This window comes from Sinohyriopsis cumingii, chromosome 1 (genome assembly GCF_028554795.1).
Source record: "Sinohyriopsis cumingii isolate HCF-2022 chromosome 1, ASM2855479v2, whole genome shotgun sequence".
In the NCBI taxonomy this organism is placed as follows: domain Eukaryota; kingdom Metazoa; phylum Mollusca; class Bivalvia; order Unionida; family Unionidae; genus Sinohyriopsis; species Sinohyriopsis cumingii.
The window spans coordinates 154204655-154229739 of record NC_142961.1 but is presented as its reverse complement, the minus strand read 5'-3'; the positions used below and the strand labels follow the sequence as shown (position 1 = coordinate 154229739).

Here is a 25085-nt window from a genome sequence, read left to right as displayed (position 1 = left end):
CAATGTCTGTCCGATGGAACACTTTCAATTGAATCAATCCTTGTATAGCCTTCAGGTACCAGTGGTTCAAACACCGGTGACGTAACGGATGCAATTGTTCTTTACGTTTCACTTGTATTTTAACTAGTTCTCGATAAATGCGTTCTCTCAACTCCACAGGCAAAGCACAAATGTTCTCTTGTAAAGTATCCATGAACAGATTATTATGGTAAGAAGTTACTTCAATGTCTCGGTCCCACTAAGGGTAAGTAATGACAATTCGGTGACCATCGAGTATGTTCTACGTAGGCCGAATCTTGCGGTTCCCAGTGGTGAAGTGACACACCGCAACTGAAGCACTTGACTTTATCTCCTTCGCCCAAGTAGAAAAATCCGGCTCTGGCTAATTCTTCGGGGGTCGGTCCTCCCAGATACTTTGGCCATTTTCCTTTGAACGATTGAAGACGATTTTCAAAGTCGCAGTATTCCGACAAACGCACAGGAAACGAATATTCGTCTTTCACAGATTCGTTTCGATGAGGGTTGGGTGACATGAACAGGAGTTTGCTCAGGGCTGGATGACATCCGTAGGGAGGTAAACGTGAAGGTCGACATTCCCCTTTAAACCCGGTAAAATGTCCAAGAGGACGAGCGGCATCACTTTCGCATCCCACAGGTTTGACACGCACAGCATCACTTTCCATGATAGGGGTAGGGGCACTAAAGTTCCCATGATGCTTTACGGCATCGCTCAGGTCACAAGGTACAGCATCGTACCCATCGCAAGGCTCACAATCGCATTCCACTTCCGAAGCCTCACACTTGAATTGTGCCCTTCTAAACAACTTGTTCTGTGTTTCTCTGAAAGTATTCATCTTGTTCGCTCGGTCTTGGTAGTCACAATGAACTATCGATCTTGCCTAGGGTTCCTTTTTTATATACAGACCAATACCAACGTGACCGTACGGTAAGGTGAAATGATTGGGAAGTCGAACTCGCTTCTGGTATACAATTTGATAGACTTTTTCCAGGGGTCGACTGACGATGTGGTGAGTGGGTAAACGTACAATCTTGTTCGGTTGATAGGTGGTCACTTTAAAGTTTGCATCCTCTCCCGATTGCAAGGCTTCTTTCAATACCCCAAAGTTGACCACACGACTGGTACGATAATTCAGAGTCAGTCCTTTCACTTTGCACGTCGTGTGCACTTCTCCTTGTTTGTCACGGTATTCGTAACCGTAATTTTTGGGACCGCCACTGACGAAACTTAGAATCTTGTCGTCGGGATGCTCGTCTGTCCAGGCTCCTAAACGGTCTCCTTCGATGTTAGGGTGATGTTGAATCGGGTGATGGATGTAAATGCAACTGTCCGTGTCAAAGTACAGGACGCGTTCCCCTAACAGTTCTAAAGCTTCGTACAATTTTAAGCGAGCATGGGCTGTCACGTAAGCCGCAATGATGACATTTCCAAAAGGGTCGTCTTGTACAAAGTCCAGATCTTCTTCGTAATTGACCAAGATCAAATTCTCTCGAACGACGTCCACGTGTTTCATGTATTTGGTTTTGTCGTGAATCATCTGGAAGTAGCGGGAAGGTTCTGTCAAATATTCCGTCTTGGGTAAACACGGTCGTTGTGCCATTTTGCCCCACAAGCAATTTAACATCACTTTGGCAAACGATCGCCTGCCTTCGTTTTTCTCGATGTGGTCTAAAGTGATGCCTTCTTGTTCGTAGTATTTCTCTTTGAATTGTATTTGGTCTTCGGGAGTGTGACACCAGGAAGGATAGCCGCTGGCTTCTTGCTTCAGTTTCAAAAAGGCATCCACGTAGTCTGCGAAAATGCCTTTCTGAGTAGGGTCACCCTTGTGGTACTGTTGTGTCTTGGGAAAGTGGCAAATTTCGTACACTTCTAACAGTTGGTATCCCATGTCCAGAGCTTTGAACAATTCTACGCTGACCCAGGTTCCCGTCAAGGCCCGTTCTTCCTGGGTATGCTGACAAGGTTGGTCTTGGTTGCACGTTTCGGCACAAGTACGGCACAAGGGAAACATCAGTTTGCCTTGACAATGGTGAGGTAAGACGGGATGGTAGAGGTTCGTGGGAGGCAAAACTTTGCACTTGATCAAGCCTTCGTATTGTCGAATGTTGACCAGGTCGATGTGTTCCGTCAGCAATTGCGGGTGCCCTACAGGAAAGCGACAATATTTGCACACGTAGGGATACAGCGAACACACGTCCAAGTATTTGATTTCTTCTCCTTTCTCTTCGTCGGCTTGGTACAGCAAACAGGTGGCATTGGTCCTTCCTCCGTACAAACTATCCCTCGGGTTCAACGGGTCCACGAACTGGTAACTTTCCACGAGGCGTTTAAACTCGGGATCGGTTTTCAAACGGTGATCGTACTCGTGTTCCCACATTTCCACCACTTGGTATCCTTGCTGTTCTAACTTTAGGCGTCGCTGACAAGTGTCCTGGTACAGGTCTTCCATGGTTCGTTGCAAAAACTGATTCTTGGTGCCACGGTCAGGGTAACAGACGGGACATCCGTGAAATAAGCAACCGTTAAACTCGTACACGATCTTGGGGTTTTCTAAGTCCCAGCCATCGACCGAATACGTTCCGATGGTCTTTTCGCCCCCTCCGTTGCGGGCATGCTGAATCCACTTGTCTTCCTTGTCGCACAAGTAATGTAACCAACGTAGGGCTTTGACCGAGTATTGACGTTTGACAAAGTGGGTCGTTTGAGGACTGATGACAGCCACGGTCTTTTGAGGCATGAATCGTTGTCGATACACTAAGGAACACGCTTTGGCAATGGTGCAAGCTTCTTTCAAAGGATCGACCCCTCCGTGTTCCATGAACAGTTCTCGAAATTTTCCACAGCAACGCCGTAAAATGTCCACGTCGGAACGACAATACTTTAACATTTCTTCCTGAAAGTCGAAGGGGTCAGAGGCATGAGCCTGGTACCAAGCGTAGAAAGCTTCTCGTTGTTCGGTACGCATGTTGTCGGGGTCGTAATAGTGAGCCTCAGGTAAATGGGGTAGAACGGCATGTTGATTGGCTTCCGTATTGAAAAAGTGTGGAAAGTACCCTTTAGCCATTTCTGTCATTCCAAACGTTTTAGGCATTCGACTCAAAGGCATGGCCAAGTAACTCATCGAATCTTTAAACTGCACTTGTCCCACTTGCATGAAAATGATTTTGGCTCCGTTCAAAGTCACTTTAGGACGTTCGGTGCCATGTTCCGTATAGTACCTCAAAAGAAACTGTCCATCGTATCCGGAGAAATTGTGAGCCATCACCGTGGCATGGCGATGACAATCTCCGTAACGTTCGATGTCCTCTTGGCTCCACGTCTTGTCGACGGGGTCTAAGACCCATTGGGCAAAATCGTCTAGCGTCTTTGGTCCCCGAAAGATTTTTTCACGCTTCCGGGAATCTTGCTGCAGTGAGGGCAATGACTGAAGATAGGTTCTTGAATACACTTCTCGCACGCTCGATGAGCCACGCAGAAATTAGGAATGTGAATGCCAGTCTCTTGCATGCATTCGAAATCGAAAAAGATGAAATTGCCTTTCTTCTTGTGACCGTCCTCTTTCTCTGGTGGGGGTTGGTATTTTTGCACGTAACATTGGTGTTCCAAGTCCACGATGTGGTGACAAATGTGACATTTTTTATTTCCTGAACATACGTGTGCCTTGGTATTATTGGTACGTATGACTTGTTCACACGTAGAGCACAATCTCAGCAGTTGACAAGCGCATTTCTTCTGTGAACCTTGCGTCATCAAATGTTGTTGGTAACAGGTAGGGCTGACAAACGTGCGCAGACAAGTTGAACAAGGCACTGGTTCTTCGCTCAGACAGGGTGAAGAGGCCAAACATCCTGTGCATTTCGATCCACAATGCTTGTGTTGCTCTCGATTGTTATAACCATGGTCACATTTCTCACAGTAATAACTGTATCCCAGGAATCCAGTGATAGTGGTAATCGTATCGAAATGGTCATCGTGATAATAGACATGAATGTTTTTTCCGTCCTTAATGTCTTGCCCTCGAAACAATAGAGGTCCGCGCACTTCTTGAGGGTGCACTTTCAAGGTGTAGCGTGGAGCTAGGACATCTTGCAATTTTTGCATCTCAGGAATGCCGCAGGGTGTGTCTTTGGGCAGTCCGGCTTGTTGTAACAGGAGTTCTGCTTCATTTCGTTGTTTGGCTCGGTCGGAACGTTGAATAGTGTCCCAGGTTCTTTTCCATTCTACCGTGTCGTTCTTGTTGGCATAGGTTCGTCCCACCACGATGGCACGGGCTAAGCACATCTGGTCATGAGGGTTGTCAATTCGGACGAGACTTGTTTTGGTGTTGCGAAGGTCGTCCACCAATAACATCTTTTTGCGTCCTGTCCCTTGAGGAGGAGAGACGTGGGTCATGTCCAGTGTGGCTTTACCATCGGTGATGTCAAACTGATCATTAGATTGTTGTACGTGTTGAATCTTGTCCATGACTTTGGAAGCAGTCAATTCTGCAGGGGTGCTAAACTCGATCCAAACAGGGGATTTCAAACCGTCGTGTTGTATGGAAAGTCTCAAGCGATCGTCTTCTTTGGGTTGACATTGTCGCTTGAGTGAGGTGAGCAAAGAATCCCACACCTCGGTGATGAACACTTCTGCTTTCTCTAACGGCACTTCAGCCTTGAAATCTTTAAACTTCACCGTGTATATGTAAGCCGTGGTACTAAATTTTCTAGAGGAGCGCTTTTCCGTCTCTCGAATGGAATAGTACTTTTCAGGGTTAACTAAGGGTGGTGAACTTGGTTTAGAGGTTTCGGATTCTGGTTCACTCATGTCCTCTTCAAAATCACTGGCATGAATTTGTGCCAAGATTTCAGCCCTGGTACGAGGCGATAGATCACGTTTCTGCCTCTTACTTTCTTCTCCTTTCTTCTCGAATGAATGGGATCGTTTCATCTTGAAAGCAAAAAGTCAAATGACTCAAGTTCAAACACCATAAACTACTTTATAGTCATAGCAGACCAGCGTATATAAAAGGGTGTGTGTCTTGTCCTTTCACTATTCATTTCACTCTCAAGCCGAGCACAACGATGGAAGAGACTAACCAGATGGAACGTTTCGTCAGAGCTTTGCGAGGGGTCATTAGAAAATTCTCTTCAGACCAGCCTACGGACTACTCTCCTTCCTTTAGAGATAAAAGTCAAGATACTTGCTATATCTGTCAGAAGAAAGGGCATTGGTCTTCAGAGTGTCCAGACCGTCAAAAAAGAACAAAAACAGGGACTAAAAAAGACAAAAGTCGAGATACCTGTTATTATTGTCAAGAAAAAGGACATTGGTCTCCAGATTGCCCAAAAAAGAAACAAGAGGAGTCAGAAGAAAAGAGGAATTCTTCAGAAGAAGAGAGGGATTCTTCGGAGGAAGAGAGGGATTCTTCTGAGGAAGAAAGAAGACAGGTGAAGAAAAAGAAACAGGAGAAAAAAAGAAGGGAAGAAAGCGAGGAGGCAGAAGAGGAAAAGAGTGTGACGGTGAAGAAATTCAAAAAACAGAGAGACTAAACAAGGAGAAAAGAAGAAATCAATGAACTTTTAATTAAAGTGTTGAGTTGTGAATTGTGAATTGGATTGTAAAAAATGGAGAAAAGAATAAATAAATGATATAAGGTAAGAGTCTTTGAGTTTTGATTTTAAAATAAGAAGCTACACTCACGCACTCATACACAGACACGTACTATAAGGGTAAAATGGGTGAGTTTTTTTTTTGAGTTATTGGCAAATTGAAATTGTATTTCTTTTCGAGAAATGTGGGTGGCCCTGAAAAGGGCCTTTTTTCTTCATGGTGAAAGGGTGAGTTTAAGCAATCAACTTTAACTGCCTTATGCCTTTGCCACGGCCAAGGCCTACTTCTGGACTGCGTAATGTTGATGATGATTGGGTTGAAATCACTAAGGGTGGTACGGTAGGCTTAGTCACAGGGTTGACGTGTTTAGCTCGGGAAGGTCGTATTCTCTTCGGTCGTGATAAAGAAGTCTGATACATTTGTTTCAGACTTCTTAACTCTGCTAAAATGTCCAACAGTACCGTGACCGTTTGATTTTCACCCTCTTGTTTCTTTGCTGCTACTTCTTCTTGCTGTTGCTGTTGTTGTTTTTTTCTTACCTCTTCTTCTTGTTGCTGTTGCTGTAGGAGAAAAGCCTGTTCCGCTTCCTTTTGTCGTTGTATAAATTTCTCCAATTCTTCTTTCTGTCTCTGTCTAAAATTTTCCACTTGCGGTAATGAAGAAGGTAACGAAGGTTCCGGAACAAATTCTTGCGAGGAGAGAAAATCCACAAAATCCCAATTCACCTCTTCTGAAAGTAAGTCCGAGTTCCCTTGGGCAGTCTCCCCTGCTGGTGCACCCCAATGGATCGTTTTCTGAGTTTCCGTCATGTTGAATCACTATCGCATAGATTGACTGCACACAAGCGCTAGCGAATCTATATTGACTACGTGACGTCACAGACTGCTCTCTTCGGATTGGATGCGGGCTGACTGAATTCTGTAACGCGTGTTCGGATTGGTGAATGAACTCAATCCGTTTCAATCCTTTCTGTCCCTATAAATAAGCGCAGTTCACTGCATTGATTCACCTATTCTCGGAGCCTCAACATGTGGACCGACGTTGAATCTTCAACCCTTGTGTCAACGATGATGTTCAGGACGGACATGCTCATGTATGTCCGATCCAAGTGGACCGTTGTCCACAGGACCAACAGCAGCCTGTGGATAAGAAGAGTCTATATAGAGAGACAAGGTTGCCTCAAGCGGACTCTGATGTATGGCCCTGCTGTAAGACGAAGTTTGAGGAAAAGAAGATGTCGCAAATGCCCTTTATGTTAAGGGCATATTAACATAAACCAAAGGCCCTTTTCAGGGCCAGCCATATTTCTCGAAAAGAGATAGTCTTTGAATTGCCTACCCCTTTTTTAAAAAAATTTAAAAAAAAAAATCCCATGTTAAATTCCCCTTGTCCGTGGAGTGACCCACGATTTAGCGCCATGTTAAATTCCCCTTGTCCGTAAAGTGGCCCACGATTTATTCCCATGTTAATTCCCCTTGTCCGTAGATTTGCCCACGATTTTTCTCCATGTTAAATTTCCATTGTCCGTAGATTTGCCCAAGGGGTTTTGTAATGTTAATTCCCATTGTCCGTAGGGTGCCCCCCTTCACTACTATGGGGTCACCCTAGCGTCAAGTGGACTTACCATGCAAAAACAGTCGATTCACTCTGGCGTCAAGGGGAATTTAACATGGGAAATTTTAACATGGATGGAACTGTAGAGCGTCAAGGGGAATTGAACATGGAAATTGAACAGGACCAGTACTTTAACGTCAATGGGACTTTAACGTTAAAATATGGGGTTTGCACTTTGTCGTAAATGGAAATTGAACATGGGAATGTCACCTGGATGTCAGTGGGAATTGAACTTTGGGTGACGTCATGAGGTTTATAGGGTCAAAACATTTTATAGGGATTTTAATGTATTTGTAAGGACAAAGGGTAGATAGGGACAAACATACAAATACACATTTAAACACACAGAAAAGACGACAGAAATGTTCTAAAACAAACCTCACAGAGAGAATAATGGCTCAAAAAAGAAAAGTCTATTGTATGGGTTCAAAACATTTATTCAAGTATATACATGGGCTCTCTGGCCTGTGCTTTGGTCTAAGCACTATCCATTTAATACATAAACATTTCTACATCAAACAAACCTATTTACTAGTTATTTAGTTCTTGGCTCTAGTAAACCTGTTTACATTTAGTGTTCATTTATAAGAAAAAGCTAACACAAAACAAGTAACATGCAATCAAATAGGACAAAGTTCATGTTTCTCTCTCTCTATTCGTCTCACACGTTGTTAAAAATCTGGTCAGCTAGCACTTGTGTCCCAGCGTAGATATTTCCCATCACTTAATCCGTTTCATTCATAAATCGGCTGTTATATCCATCGTGCTAGGTACACTTATCAGTAAGCAGATCAAGTGCAGTCATCGTCTTCTTCCCATGGAGGTACAATGTATACCATATGAATGGTTACTTTTCCTTCGTTGATGTCAAATTTTCCTCTCATCGACTGCACGTCTTCAATAGCCCTAAAAAGTTGGGACGAAGTTATTTCTGCAGGTGTGCTAAATCCGAGACATACAGGTGAGTTCAAACTGTCGCGATACATAGATAGGCTCAAACGACCTCGATCTTTGACTTGGCAATGACATTTGAGTTCCTCTAACAGTGAGTCAAGTAGGTCCGTAATGAAACCTGCTACTTCCTCGGCTGAAATGTCAGACGCGAAGTCTCTAAATTTCACCGTGTAGGTGTAAGTTGTCGTTCTAAATTTTCTTGAGGTCGCTGTCTGAGTCATTTGGATGCTAAAATACTCCTGTAGGTCTACTGAATCCTTTCCCTTCTTGGACGCACTTTGCTGTGACGGTATGGTAGTGAAAGAGGTCAGTGATGTTTGTTCCTTCTCTTTTTTCATCTGCGTAGAGTGATTCATCTTTCTCGTTGCTTGTCCTCGCAATGAAGTGTCGTTCTTGGAAGTCGTCCCTTTTTATACTGGGTGATATCAGTATGTCCATAAGGTAAAGTTTTGTGGTCTGGAAGTTTCACTAGCTGCACGTAGTTTGTCATGGCGTTAGTACATAAATAACTAAGATGTGTTACTGCATTGGTGATGTGATAGTGAGGCAAAGAATCACACCTGAGTTTCTCGTTGGACTTGAGTCTTACGCTCTATACTTGCTGTTTGAAGGGATTCATTTTTTCTCAATTGGTCTTAGTAGTGACAATGAACTGTTGGTCTTGGACGTTGTCCTTTTTTATATGCTGACCAATATTGATGTGACCGTACGGCAAAGTAAAGTGGTTGGGAAGTCGCACTCGCTTCTGGTACACGATTTGATAGACTTTTTCCAAGGGTCGACTGACGATGTGGTGAGTGGGTAAACGTACAATCTTGTTCGGCTGGTAGGTGGTCACTTTAAAGTTTGCATCCTCTCCAGACTGCAATGCTTCTTTCAATACGCCAAAGTTGACCACACGACTGGTACGATAATTCAGAGTCAATCCTTTCACTTTACACTCTGTGTGCACTTCTCCTTGTGGGTCCCGGTATTCGTAGCCGTAATTTTTAGGACCGCCACTCGCGAAACTTAGAATCTTGTCGTCAGGATGTTCGTCTGTCCAGGCTCCTAAACGCTATCCTTCGATGTTAGGGTGTTGCTGACCCGATCGATCGATGTAGATGCAACTGTCCGTGTCAAAGTACAGGACGCGATCCCCTAACAGTTCTAAAGCTTCGTACAATTTTAAGCGAGCATGAGCTGTCACGTAAGCCGCAATGATGACATTTCCAAAAGGGTCGTCTTGTACAAAGTCCAGATCTTCTTCGTAATTGACCAAGATCAAATTCTCTCGAACGACGTCCACGTGTTTCATGTATTTGGTTTTGTCGTGAATCATCTGGAAGTAGCGGGAAGGTTCTGTCAAATATTCCGTCTTGGGTAAACACGGTCGTTGTGCCATTTTACCCCACAAGCAATTTAACATCACTTTGGCAAACGATCGCCTGCCTTCGTTTTTCTCGATGTGGTCTAAAGTGATGCCTTCTTGTTCCCGGTATTTCTCTTTGAATTTTATTTGGTCTTCGGGAGTGTGACAACAGGAAGGATAGCCGCTGGCTTCTTGCTTCAGTTTCAAAAAGGCATCCACGTAGTCTGCGAAAATGCCTTTCTGAGTAGGGTCACCCTTGTGGTATTGTTGTGTCTTGGGAAAGTGGCAAATTTCGTACACTTCTAACAGTTGGTATCTCATGTCCATAGCTTTGAACAATTCTACGCTGACCCAGGTTCCCGTCAAGGCCCGTTCTTCCTGGGTGTGCTGACAAGGCTGATCTTGGTTGCACGTTTCGGCACAAGTACGGCACAAGGGAAACATCAGTTTGCCTTGACAATGGTGAGGTAAGACGGGATGGTATAGGTTCGTGGGAGGCAAAACTTTGCACTTGATCAAGCCTTCATATTGTCGAATGTTGATCAGTTCGATGTGTTCCGTCAGCAATCGCGGGTGCCCTGTAGGAAAGCGACAATATTTGCACACGTAGGGATACAGCGAACACACATCCAAGTATTTGATTTCTTCTCCTTTCTCTTCGTCGGCTTGGTACAGCAAACAGGTGGCATTGGTCCTTCCTCCGTACAAACTATCCCTCGGGTTCAACGGGTCCATGAACTGGTAACTTTCCACGACACGTTTAAACTCGGGATCGATTTTCAAACGGTGATCGTATTCGTGTTCCCACATTTCCACCACTTGGTATCCTTGCTGTTCTAACTTCAAGCGTCGCTGACAAGTGTCCTGGTACAGGTCTTCCATGGTCCGTTGTAAAAACTGATTTTTAGTGTCACGGTCAGGGTAGCAGACGGGACATCCGTGAAATAAGCAACCGTTAAACTCATACACGATCTTGGGGTTTTTTAAGTCCCAGCCATCGACCGAATACGTTCCGATGGTCCTTTCGCCTCCTCCGTTGCGGGCATGCTGAATCCATTTGCCTTCCTTGTCGCACAAGTAATGTAACCAGCGTAGGGCTTTGACCGAGTATTGACGCTTGACATAGTTGGTCGTTTGAGGACTGATGACAGCCACGGTCTTTTGAGGCATGAATCGTTGGCGGTACACTAAGGAACACGCTTTGGCAATGGTGCAAGCTTCTTTCAAAGGATCGACCCCTCCGTGTTCCATGAACAGTTCTCGAAATTTTCCACAGCAACGTCGTAAAATGTCCACGTCGGAACGACAATACTTTAACATTTCTTCCTGAAAGTCGAAGGGGTCAGAGGCATGAGCCTGGTACCAAGCGTAGAAATCTTCTCGTTGTTCGGTATGCATGTTGTCGGGGTCGTAATAGTGAGCCTCAGGCAAATGGGGTAGAACGGCATGTTGATTGGCTTCCGTATTGAAAAAGTGTGGAAAGTACCCTTTAGCCATTTCTGTCATTCCAAACGTTTTAGGCATTCGACTCAAAGGCATGGCCAAGTAACTCATCGAATCTTTAAACTGCACTTGTCCCACTTGCATGAAAATGATTTTGGCTCCGTTCAAAGTGACTTTAGGACGTTCGGTGCCATGTTCCGTATAGTACCTCAAAAGAAACTGTCCATCGTATCCGGAGAAATTGTGAGCCATCACTGTGGCATGGCGATGACAATCTCGGTAACGTTCGATGTCCTCTTTGCTCCATGTCTTGTCGATGGGGTCTAAGACCCATTTGGCAAAATCGTCTAGCGTCTTTGGTCCTCGAAAGATTTTTTCACGCCCTCCAGGAATTTTGCTGCAGTGAGGGCAATAACTGAAGATAGGTTCTTGAATACACTTCTCGCACGCTCGATGAGCCACGCAGAAATTAGGAATGTGAATGCCAGTCTCTTGCATGCATTCGAAATCGAAAAAGATGAAATTGCCTTTCTTCTTGTGACCGTCCTCTTTCTCTGGTGGGGGTTGGTATTTTTGCACGTAACATTGGTGTTCCAAGTCCACGATGTGGTGACAAATGTGAAATTTTTTTCTTTCCTGAACATACGTGTGCCTTGACACTATTGGTACGTATGCCTTGTCCACACGCGGGGCACAATCTCAGCAGTTGACAAGCGCATTTCTTCTGTGAACCTTGCGTCTTCAAATGTTGTTGGTAACAGGTAGGGCTGACAAACGTGCGCAGACAAGTTGAACAAGGCACTGGTTCTTCGCTCAGACAGGGTGGAGAGGCCAAACATCCTGAGCATTTCCATCCACAATGTTTGTGTTGCTCTCGATTATTATAACCATAGTCACATTTCTCACAATAATAAACATATCCCAGGAATCCAGTGATACTGGTAATGGTATCGAAATGTTCATCGTGATGATAAAGGTGAATGTATTTTCCGTCCTTAAAATGTTGGCCTCGAAACAACAGAGGCCCGCGCATTTCTTGAGGGTGCACTTTCAAGGTGTAGCGTGGAGCTAGGGCATCTTGCAATTTTTGCATCTCAGGAATGCCACAGGGTGTGTCTTTGGACAGTCCGGCTTGTTGTAACAGTTCTGCTTCATTTCGTTGTTTGGCTCGGTCGGATTGTTGAATAGTTTTCCAGGTTCTTTTCCATTCTACCGTGTCGTTCTTGTTAGCATAGGTTCGTCCCACCACGATGGCACGGGCTAAACACATCTGGTCATGAGGGTTGTTAATTCGGACGAGACTTGTTTTGGTGTTGCGAAGGTCGTCCACCAATAAGACCTTTTTGCGTCCTGTCCCTTGAGGAAGAGAGACGTGAGCCATTTTCAGTGTGGCTTTACCATCGGTGATGTCAAACTTGTCATTGGATTGTTGCACCTGTTGTATCTTGTCCATGACTTTGGAAGGGGTCAGTTCTGCGGGTCTGCTAAACTCGATCCAAACAGGGGATTTCAAGCTGTCGTGTTGTATGGATAGTGTCAAGCGATCGTCTTCTTTGGGTTGACATTGTCGCTTGAGTGTGGTGAGCAAAGAATCCCACATCTCGGTGATGAACCCTTCTGCTTTCTCCAACGGTACGTCGGACTTGAAATCTTTAAACTTCACCGTGTAGGGTCGTCAAGATGCATGAGGTGTTTAAGACGCAACGCTGTCGTTGGGTTCCTATATGCCTGGCTTTCACTTGCCTTGTGAAACATACCAAGTCATTGTCACAACGAGAGGTAGAGAGGGTATATATGGAAAGAATGAACTTGGTTAAATCATTTCTGAATCAGCAATCGAGATGAAACGATCGCACGATTTCAGTGAGAGAGAAGAAGAACGTAAGAGGCAGCGAAGTGACGTATCGCCTCACACACGAAAAGAAGTGTTCGCTCAAACAGAAGACATGAGCGAACCTGAACCAACACCTTCCACGTCTGCGACTAGACAGAGAGAGTCTACTCCAAACCAAAGTTCACCAGTCAACCCTGAAAAGTACTATCACATTCGAGAGACGCAAAAGCGCTCCTCTAGAAAATTTAGAACCACGGCTTACACCTACACGGTGAAGTTTAAAGATTTCAAGTCCGACGTACCGTTGGAGAAAGCAGAAGGGTTCATCACCGAGATGTGGGATTCTTTGCTCACCACACTCAAGCGACAATGTCAACCCAAAGAAGACGATCGCTTGACACTATCCATACAACACGACAGCTTGAAATCCCCTGTTTGGATCGAGTTTAGCAGACCCGCAGAACTGACCCCTTCCAAAGTCATGGACAAGATACAACAGGTGCAACAATCCAATGACAAGTTTGACATCACCGATGGTAAAGCCACACTGAAAATGGCTCACGTCTCTCTTCCTCAAGGGACAGGACGCAAAAAGGTCTTATTGGTGGACGACCTTCGCAACACCAAAACAAGTCTCGTCCGAATTAACAACCCTCATGACCAGATGTGTTTAGCCCGTGCCATCGTGGTGGGACGAACCTATGCCAACAAGAACGACACGGTAGAATGGAAAAGAACCTGGAAAACTATTCAACAATCCGACCGAGCCAAACAACGAAATGAAGCAGAACTGTTACAACAAGCCGGACTGTCCAAAGACACACCCTGTGGCATTCCTGAGATGCAAAAATTGCAAGATGCCCTAGCTCCACGCTACACCTTGAAAGTGCACCCTCAAGAAATGCGCGGGCCTCTGTTGTTTCGAGGCCAACATTTTAAGGACGGAAAATACATTCACCTTTATCATCACGATGAACATTTCGATACCATTACCAGTATCACTGGATTCCTGGGATATGTTTATTATTGTGAGAAATGTGACCGTGGTTATAATAATCGAGAGCAACACAAACATTGTGGATGGAAATGCTCAGGATGTTTGGCCTCTCAACCCTGTCTGAGCGAAGAACCAGTGCCTTGTTCAACTTGTCTGCGCACGTTTGTCAGCCCTACCTGTTACCAACAACATTTGAAGACGCAAGGTTCACAGAAGAAATGCGCTTGTCAACTGCTGAGATTGTGCCCCGCGTGTGGACAAGGCATACGTACCAATAGTGTCAAGGCACACGTATGTTCAGGAAAGAAAAAAATTTCACATTTGTCACCACATCGTGGACTTGGAACACCAATGTTACGTGCAAAAATACCAACCCCCACCAGAGAAAGAGGACGGTCACAAGAAGAAAGGCAATTTCATCTTTTTCGATTTCGAATGCATGCAAGAGACTGGCATTCACATTCCTAATTTCTGCGTGGCTCATCGAGCGTGCGAGAAGTGTATTCAAGAACCTATCTTCAGTTATTGCCCTCACTGCAGCAAAATTCCTGGAGGGCGTGAAAAAATCTTTCGAGGACCAAAGACGCTAGACGATTTTGCCAAATGGGTCTTAGACCCCATCGACAAGACATGGAGCAAAGAGGACATCGAACGTTACCGAGATTGTCATCGCCATGCCACAGTGATGGCTCACAATTTCTCCGGATACGATGGACAGTTTCTTTTGAGGTACTATACGGAACATGGCACCGAACGTCCTAAAGTCACTTTGAACGGAGCCAAAATCATTTTCATGCAAGTGGGACAAGTGCAGTTTAAAGATTCGATGAGTTACTTGGCCATGCCTTTGAGTCGAATGCCTAAAACGTTTGGAATGACAGAAATGGCTCAAGGGTACTTTCCACACTTTTTCAATACGGAAGCCAATCAACATGCCGTTCTACCCCATTTGCCTGAGGCTCACTATTACGACCCCGACAACATGCGTACCGAACAACGAGAAGATTTCTACGCTTGGTACCAGGCTCATGCCTCTGACCCCTTCGACTTTCAGGAAGAAATGTTAAAGTATTGTCGTTCCGACGTGGACATTTTACGACGTTGCTGTGGAAAATTTCGAGAACTGTTCATGGAACACGGAGGGGTCGATCCTTTGAAAGAAGCTTGCACCATTGCCAAAGCGTGTTCCTTAGTGTACCGCCAACGATTCATGCCTCAAAAGACCGTGGCTGTCATCAGTCCTCAAACGACCAACTATGTCAAGCGTCAATACTCGGTCAAAGCCCTACGCTGGTTACATTACTTGTGCGACAAGGAAGGCAAATGGATTCAGCATGCCCGCAACGGAGGAGGCGAAAGGACCATCGGAACGTATTCGGTCGATGGCTGGGACTTAAAAAACCCCAAGATCGTGTATGAGTTTAACGGTTGCTTATTTCACGGATGTCCCGTCTGCTACCCTGACCGTGACACTAAAAATCAGTTTTTACAACGGACCATGGAAGACCTGTACCAGGACACTTGTCAGCGACGCTTGAAGTTAGAACAGCAAGGATACCAAGTGGTGGAAATGTGGGAACACGAATACGATCACCGTTTGAAAATCGATCCCGAGTTTAAACGTGTCGTGGAAAGTTACCAGTTCATGGACCCGTTGAACCCGAGGGATAGTTTGTACGGAGGAAGGACCAATGCCACCTGTTTGCTGTACCAAGCCGACGAAGAGAAAGGAGAAGAAATCAAATACTTGGATGTGTGTTCGCTGTATCCCTACGTGTGCAAATATTGTCGCTTTCCTACAGGGCACCCGCGATTGCTGACGGAACACATCGAACTGATCAACATTCGACAATATGAAGGCTTGATCAAGTGCAAAGTTTTGCCTCCCACGAACCTATACCATCCCGTCTTACCTCACCATTGTCAAGGCAAACTGATGTTTCCCTTGTGCCGTACTTGTGCCGAAACGTGCAACCAAGATCAGCCTTGTCAGCACACCCAGGAAGAACGGGCCTTGACGGGAACCTGGGTCAGCGTAGAATTGTTCAAAGCTATGGACATGAGATACCAACTGTTAGAAGTGTACGAAATTTGCCACTTTCCCAAGACACAACAATACCACAAGGGTGACCCTACTCAGAAAGGCATTTTCGCAGACTACGTGGATGCCTTTTTGAAACTGAAGCAAGAAGCCAGCGGCTATCCTTCCTGTTGTCACACTCCCGAAGACCAAATAAAATTCAAAGAGAAATACCGGGAACAAGAAGGCATCACTTTAGACCACATCGAGAAAAACGAAGGCAGGCGATCGTTTGCCAAAGTGATGTTAAATTGCTTGTGGGGTAAAATGGCACAACGACCGTGTTTACCCAAGACGGAATATTTGACAGAACCTTCCCGCTACTTCCAGATGATTCACGACAAAACCAAATACATGAAACACGTGGACGTCGTTCGAGAGAATTTGATCTTGGTCAATTACGAAGAAGATCTGGACTTTGTACAAGACGACCCTTTTGGAAATGTCATCATTGCGGCTTACGTGACAGCTCATGCTCGCTTAAAATTGTACGAAGCTTTAGAACTGTTAGGGGATCGCGTCCTGTACTTTGACACGGACAGTTGCATCTACATCGATCGATCGGGTCAGCAACACCCTAACATCGAAGGATAGCGTTTAGGAGCCTGGACAGACGAACATCCTGACGACAAGATTCTAAGTTTCGCGAGTGGCGGTCCTAAAAATTACGGCTACGAATACCGGGACCCACAAGGAGAAGTGCACACAGAGTGTAAAGTGAAAGGATTGACTCTGAATTATCGTACCAGTCGTGTGGTCAACTTTGGCGTATTGAAAGAAGCATTGCAGTCTGGAGAGGATGCAAACTTTAAAGTGACCACCTACCAGCCGAACAAGATTGTACGTTTACCCACTCACCACATCGTCAGTCGACCCTTGGAAAAAGTCTATCAAATCGTGTACCAGAAGCGAGTGCGACTTCCCAACCACTTTACTTTGCCGTACGGTCACATCAATATTGGTCAGCATATAAAAAAGGACAACGTCCAAGACCAACAGTTCATTGTCACTACTAAGACCAATTGAGAAAAAATGAATCCCTTCAAACAGCAAGTATAGAGCGTAAGACTCAAGTCCAACGAGAAACTCAGGTGTGATTCTTTGCCTCACTATCACATCACCAATGCAGTAACACATCTTAGTTATTTATGTACTAACGCCATGACAAACTACGTGCAGCTAGTGAAACTTCCAGACCACAAAACTTTACCTTATGGACATACTGATATCACCCAGTATAAAAAGGGACGACTTCCAAGAACGACACTTCATTGCGAGGACAAGCAACGAGAAAGATGAATCACTCTACGCAGATGAAAAAAGAGAAGGAACAAACATCACTGACCTCTTTCACTACCATACCGTCACAGCAAAGTGCGTCCAAGAAGGGAAAGGATTCAGTAGACCTACAGGAGTATTTTAGCATCCAAATGACTCAGACAGCGACCTCAAGAAAATTTAGAACGACAACTTACACCTACACGGTGAAATTTAGAGACTTCGCGTCTGACATTTCAGCCGAGGAAGTAGCAGGTTTCATTACGGACCTACTTGACTCACTGTTAGAGGAACTCAAATGTCATTGCCAAGTCAAAGATCGAGGTCGTTTGAGCCTATCTATGTATCGCGACAGTTTGAACTCACCTGTATGTCTCGGATTTAGCACACCTGCAGAAATAACTTCGTCCCAACTTTTTAGGGCTATTGAAGACGTGCAGTCGATGAGAGGAAAATTTGACATCAACGAAGGAAAAGTAACCATTCATATGGTATACATTGTACCTCCATGGGAAGAAGACGATGACTGCACTTGATCTGCTTACTGATAAGTGTACCTAGCACGATGGATATAACAGCCGATTTATGAATGAAACGGATTAAGTGATGGGAAATATCTACGCTGGGACACAAGTGCTAGCTGACCAGATTTTTAACAACGTGTGAGACGAATAGAGAGAGAGAAACATGAACTTTGTCCTATTTGATTGCATGTTACTTGTTTTGTGTTAGCTTTTTCTTATAAATGAACACTAAATGTAAACAGGTTTACTAGAGCCAAGAACTAAATAACTAGTAAATAGGTTTGTTTGATGTAGAAATGTTTATGTATTAAATGGATAGTGCTTAGACCAAAGCACAGGCCAGAGAGCCCATGTATATACTTGAATAAATGTTTTGAACCCATACAATAGACTTTTCTTTTTTGAGCCATTATTCTCTCTGTGAGGTTTGTTTTAGAACATTTCTGTCGTCTTTTCTGTGTGTTTAAATGTGTATTTGTATGTTTGTCCCTATCTACCCTTTGTCCTTACAAATACATTAAAATCCCTATAAAATGTTTTGACCCTATAAACCTCATGACGTCACCCAAAGTTCAATTCCCACTGACATCCAGGTGACATTCCCATGTTCAATTTCCATTTACGACAAAGTGCAAACCCCATATTTTAACGTTAAAGTCCCATTGACGTTAAAGTACTGGTCCTGTTCAATTTCCATGTTCAATTCCCCTTGACGCTCTACAGTTCCATCCATGTTAAAATTTCCCATGTTAAATTCCCCTTGACGCCAGAGTGAATCGACTGTTTTTGCATGGTAAGTCCACTTGACGCTAGGGTGACCCCATATACTACTTATACCACCTCTTTGAGAAGATCTGAGAGGAAGAAGAAATACCGACCGAATGGAAGGAGGGACACCTCATCAAGATCCCAAAGAAAGGCGACCTGAGCAACTTTTGCAGCTACAGAGGAAAGTCTTCAACTGGGTCCTCTTGGAGAGGATGAAGGAGGCCGTTGACTCACAGTTATGAGATGAGCAAGCGGGCTTCCGGAAGAACAGATCGTGTACGGGCCAAATAGCTACTCTACGCATCATAGTCGAGCAATCGTTGGAGTGGAATTCTTCATTCTACATCAAATGTGTCGATTATGAGAAGGCATTCGACAGCGTGGACCGAGAGACACTCTGGAAACTTCTTCGCCACTACGGCATCCCAACCAAGCTGGTGAACCTGATCAAGAACACTTACATCGAAATGTCCTGCAGAGTCATTCATGCAGGACAGCACACAGACAGCTTCCTAGTGCAGACTAGCATGAGGCAAGTCTGCTTGCTGTCGCCCTTTCTCTTCCTTCTCGCCATCGACTGGATTATGAAGACGTCCACCAATTGGCCTAGAAATGGGATCCAGTGGACATTGTGGAGTCAACTTGAAGACCTGGACTTTGCCGACGACCTAGCTCTCTTGGCCCATAGTCAGCAGCAAATGCAGGACAAGACCGACGTACCGGCAGCCACATCAACACAGGTTGGCCTCAACATCCACAAAGACAAGACCAAGATCCTCAAGATCAATTATGCCAGTAACAACCCAGTCACACTGTAGGGAAGTCCCCTGGAAGAGGTAGAGTCCTTCACGTACCTGGGCAGCATTATCAACCAGCAGGGTGGCACAGACGCAGATGTCAAGGCAAGGATCGGAAAGGTTAGAGCAGCTTTCATATAGCTCAAGAACATCTGGAGCTCCAAAGAAATTTCCTCAACTGCCAAGATCAGGCTGTTCAACTCCAACGTGAAGTCAGTCCTACTGTATGGAGCAGAGACCTGGAGAACCACCAAGTCGACCGTAAAGAGAGTTCAGACCTTCATCAACAGCTGTCTAAGAATAATTCTCCAGATCCGCTGGCCAGACACCATCAGCAACACCAACCTGTGGCAGAGAACCTCCCAGCTTCCGGTAGAGGACGAGATCAAGAAGAGAAGGTGGGGTTGGATAGGACACACCCTACGTAAACCAACCAACATAGCCAGACAGGCATTGAAATGGAACCCTCAAGGCAAGTAGAGAAGGGGACCACCAAGAAACACCTGGCGACGCAACCTTGAGGCGGACATCACTAAGATGGGTCACACCCGGAGTCAGCTTGAAGGGATGGCACAGGACAGAAGCCTCTGGCGATCTTTTGTGGGCGGCCTATACCCCGGCAGGGGTGACGGGCAAAACTATGCATGGAGAGAGAGAGAGAGAGAGAGAGAGAGAGAGAGAGAGAGAGAGAGAGAAAGAGGGTGTGTCACATTGTTTCACCAAGTGGTCCTTTAATAACAACACTCTCGATGTGTGTGTGTCTGTCTGTCTGTGTGTGCATATATTGTACATACTTAACACAACAACAACAGCAAATAAAGACATCGAGACCATATGTTTTGTTGCTGTTGTTGTTTGAAGTATATTCTCCTAATAGTACAAAAAAATTCTACAAACGCATCCCAAACGTATCTTTTGTCTTTCTTACTACAGAAATCACGTCTAAAACAAGTCAGTACTTGTTCGACCACAAATTCAAGGTGACCATAAACAAGTAACCGCATACAGTATTGGCACTTATTATAGCATATATTCCCTTTCATTAAAATTACAATGAGATTTCAAAAACATATAGGCCTACCGAAAGTTGATTTTTCTGCAATATATACAAATTGACTTAAATCAAGAAAATACGTGTACTCTTAAGTACCCACTGTATAGGAATACAATCGTTCTAATCTCACATTAGTGAACTGAGCAGAGGCTGCATTTCTTCCCATAAAGTCGTCGATAACGTCTTCAAAGAGAGGTAATATATAGGAATCAAAATAATCCATCTTTGTCATGTTTGGTACATTTCTGTGCACAATTTAACTTTAATTTCCCCATATGGGTAAGCCGAGAAAACTGTCCCATTTCGATCCGATAACAAAACTTGACATTGATATAAATGAATTCCTTCGGTTGCAACCAACGGATTCCAGACAATTTGTTTCTTCCGAAAATAAACATTTACTCGGCATCTGTGAGTAAAAGATTTATCTCTGATTCCTGGAATTTTCGTGTCAGTGGTTACTCTTAGCCTGTTTTAAATGTAAGAAAAAAAATACTACTGTTGATTTTCCAAATCTCACGTTATTATAAATGTGTTTTTTAATTGCATGTTTCTAATATTTCGTTTCAATAATTTATAAATGCTAACGACTGCGAAATTGTCGAATGGACGCTTTATGCGATGGTCGCTGTTCTTACAGCAGTACCAGATGCAGATCAGATACATGAAAGGAACCGAGAACGTAGGCGCCAATTTCATGAGCAGGAGCGATGAAATGGCATAGATCGCGCAGTGGATAACCGTATGTTGTGTGTTTATTTGTGTTCGTAGTCAGCGTGTAGCGTCGTTATGATTTTGTTTCTTTTATTGCGTGTAGTAACGCACATTTGCATTTGGAGCCATTTTGGGGGACTAAAATCCCGATTTTATTCTCAAGCGTGGGTGGGGGGTCGCGTTTGCTAACCCCAGGGATTAAGACATGTATAATTGCCGCTGTCATGTGTTTGATGTCTAAACTTTGCCGCGGGCTAGAGTTAATCTCAAGGTTACCGTAACCCGCCAGAGAGCGGAATCTTGAATCGACACAGGCGATGGATCGTGCTAGCTGGACAAAGGCCTGCCGTATCACACCTACATGTTAAAAGTTTATTCAGAGATCAGAGGAAATCCGGGGGGTGAACGGGGTATGTTCTCATCCGTCCCCATGTGGACAGACAGCGAGAAGGCCATTGTCCGCTAAGTTTGATTGGATCGGTTCACAGCGATATACAATCGGAATTGAGATAGAGGGTGTGATTACAATCTAGATCCGAATTTTCCTGTGAATATTGCTGAGCAAATAGGATTACTCCTCGGAAGCCAATCATAATTTTCAAAAAGGAAGCTTTCTAGGGGACAGAACTTCCGGTTCAGTTGACTCCCGAGTTTCCAAGAGGTGGAGACGGAAGTGAGACTAGCAGAGCAGTCGGAGTCGACCAAAGTCTAGTCGTTGTATAGAAGGTGGAGGAGGAGGAAAAGGAGTCGAGGATGAAAAAGTGGAGAAGGAGGAGTATAGAGAAGTTCAGGAAAAGAAGAAATTGGATAAAGTCGAGAGGAAGAGGAGAAGGAATTGGGAGGAATAGGAGAGAAGAATACACAGATGAGTAGAATATAAGAACAGGTGGAAATCTATCTCACGCTACTAATCAAGTAATGTAATAGGCTATCACAAGGTCGAGCGGAAGGAGAGTACTTGGGAAATTTTAATCATTTGACCATTGAATTGTTATTAAATTGTTATTCGTTTAATTCACCTCTTTTGTATATTCAATCATTTAACCGTCAGCATTGCTGACTGGGGGCTAGGAGCTTTACATCTATCTTTCACTAATTTAACTTCCAACCAAAATCGAGCCTGGGTGGGACTTCTATAATAATCTGAATAAAATATTGGGAGTACCCCACCCCAACCATAACAACCCTCCACATAAGTGTTGTGTAAATTCGATCTGTATTGTTTGTTCTTTTTTTCCTCATTATGTTGTGCATAATTGTAATTTGTAACTGACCTTGTCCAAAATCAAGTGTATTGTGTACCTGACTAGGGCCATTCATTTTGTTAAACAACATAATACATAGCTGAAATTTTCTTTATGAGCGTATACTAAATATTCAGAAAATGATTCATGTAAACTTGTTTATCTTAGTATGAGTCTGGGACATTGGAATTACCCCCATGGCAAATTTTATCTACCTGATGTTTAGCATGATTTTTATTATAATTTTATAACAGATGTTATCTGTTGACAACCTAGAATTTTCTAGAAATGAGATTTTGACACTCACCCTGGTTCTACTATTTTGTCTTAGTTTTTTATTTACTGTTTATTTGAGAAATTACTCAGTCTTGCATTAACTTCGTTTGCAGAATCAATCCTAATATTGTGTTCAGTATTTCATTTATTCAAATTATTCTTCACTGGAAATACAAAGTGCTCATCAATAATATTCTTGGACTGGAACATTAATTTGGAATTATAGTAAATTCAGACAAGCACATTTGTTGGAGCATATTATTGTGATACATCAAAAGACTCTAAGCACATTGCCACAACCCAGGCTGCTAGCACACTAGCATGTTCGAGACTACAGGCACATCAAAACATTTAATATTGGACTTATTTGGAATACCACTGGAATTCAGTTCGAGCTTTATAAATTTGGATTTGACATCAAACTTTTAGGACAATTTGGGATTTAATCCACAATACTCTAAGTTCTTCTTAAATTTTCACTTTGTATTGAAGGGAAATAAACTATTTGTTGACTTTTTACAAAACTTGTTGGTTTTCGCTCTTTTCTGTTACTTAGTTTATGACCATAGAGTCGTAACATAAGCTACACAGTTTGTTTAACCAACTGGCAAACACTGACCCATTTCGTTTCAAAATGCGTGCCTTAGCTTGAAGTTGTTTAGTGCAGAAAATTACTCTTGGACTTTTTGTTTTCAGCGCAGCAATAATTTGGTTACGTTTTTCAGCCTTAACGATTTTTGCCGTTATGAAGTTAGGATTGTGAGAGAGAGAGAGAGAGAGAGAGAGAGAGAGAGAGAATAACTTTGCTGCGCAATACAAATAAGCACCATTTTTCTTACAATCAATATTCTCTTAGCACAAGTCCGGCTCATTTAGATATCGAAAAAGGAAAGGATATAATAAAGGCTAGTAATTTTCACTTCCTGTACTAATACCTAACTTTACACAGTAACGTAATTATTAGGTTGGCAACATTGTAGAGTTAGGCTTGACTCCCAGTGATATAGTACAATATCATTTCTTCATCACACACACACTGCGCTTCCTGGTAATCTTGAATAGTCCATAAGTGCCACGAATATCTTCTTCCCACGGTGGTAAATTCGTTGCAGTTTTAACACAAGTTGTTTGGTAAATAGATACAGTTTTGTTGGTTATGTCTTTGCGCGTACTCTTCATACATTTACCAAAAAGAATCTGCCGGCAAATGAAATACATACACACACACACGACAAGTCGTCCAAAATGCAAAGGAATCGTCTCGTCTGGAGTAGTCCGTTCTTTTATCAGTCCTCGGTAATCCATTACATTTTGAACACTATGATACACTTCCTTGAACATAACGTGATGTAACATCACAAGCTGATACACTTCCTTGAACATAACGTGATGTAACACCGCAAGCTATGATACACTTCCTTGAACATAACGTGATGTAACACCGCAAGATTTTTAGCTTGTTCGCAGTTTATCAATGTTTGACCATTTGAATATTTTTGAGGTAAACGGGCTTTTTGTTGCATTCAGATGCTAGTACTTAAAATGTCTATGATATTTCGGATGCAATAGTTCTTTATGTTTCTCTTGAAAATATAAAAAAAGCAGTTGCAGATGCGCTCATGCAGCTTTTGAATGTACTCCAATAAACAGTCCACTCACCGTAATTTCTTTTTGATGGAATGACAATACATGCGCCAAATGGAACCTTCAGATCCAGGAAATGCAGTCCTTAACTCACACACGACACCTTTTAAGGAGTCTTGTCGCTAACTTCTTTAAGTCTCGAACCGTTTCTTTATCCCACAGAATTCGGGTTAGCACCCAAATGCTGTCGGCAAAAATTCTGGCACTGAAAGTTTTGCCAGAGGTGGATATTGGTTAAAAACGTTATGTCACAGATTATGCAACTTTTCTTTGCGTTTCACTTGAATTTTGACAAACTCTTTGTAAATGAATGCGTTCTTCTAATCTGTCAAATTACGATCAAAGAAAGTAATGTGTCACGCGGATGGTAGCGGTCGTGATATCGTGAGCCGTATATATACGTAGAGTTATGTGCCTGACATATTCTTTACAAAGACTCAGCCTTGTATACAGTATGAATATAGCACTGGTTTGAAAAATCTAATGATTTTTACTTTGTGCTTCACTTGGGAGGGGAGAGAAGCTCCCTCTTGCTTTTAATACTATGGAAAAAGCAATAGTTTAAAAATCTAGACAAAGTGAGTTTACGTTTCGCTTGAACCTATACAAAGTCACTTTAATGCGTTCTCGCAGTACTGAATGTAGCAGCAGAAAGGGTGAACAGACCTTTTGCTGAAACGTCATTTTGAAAACTAAGACATCATACGAAAAAAATGGGGAAAAAATGGTCACTAACGCTAAACCAAAACCTCTAACTTACCGAGAGTTTCTCTAATTGGGTTAGTTTTTTTGTTACTTTATTTTTGTCATTAGTGTGTTTCTAAATTTGTATGCGTGTTTTCGTTTACCCACCGACGTTACATTAAGGTCGCACCCTCTCTGCTGCTATAATTAAATCATTA

At 43.5% G+C, this 25085-nt stretch overlaps 1 pseudogene; it reads left to right on the top strand.

Moving 5' to 3' along the window:
* LOC149808191 (uncharacterized) overlaps positions 1–22482 on the top strand; it is a 36787-nt pseudogene extending 14305 nt beyond the window's left edge.
* Positions 22483–25085: the final 2603 nt, after the last annotated feature.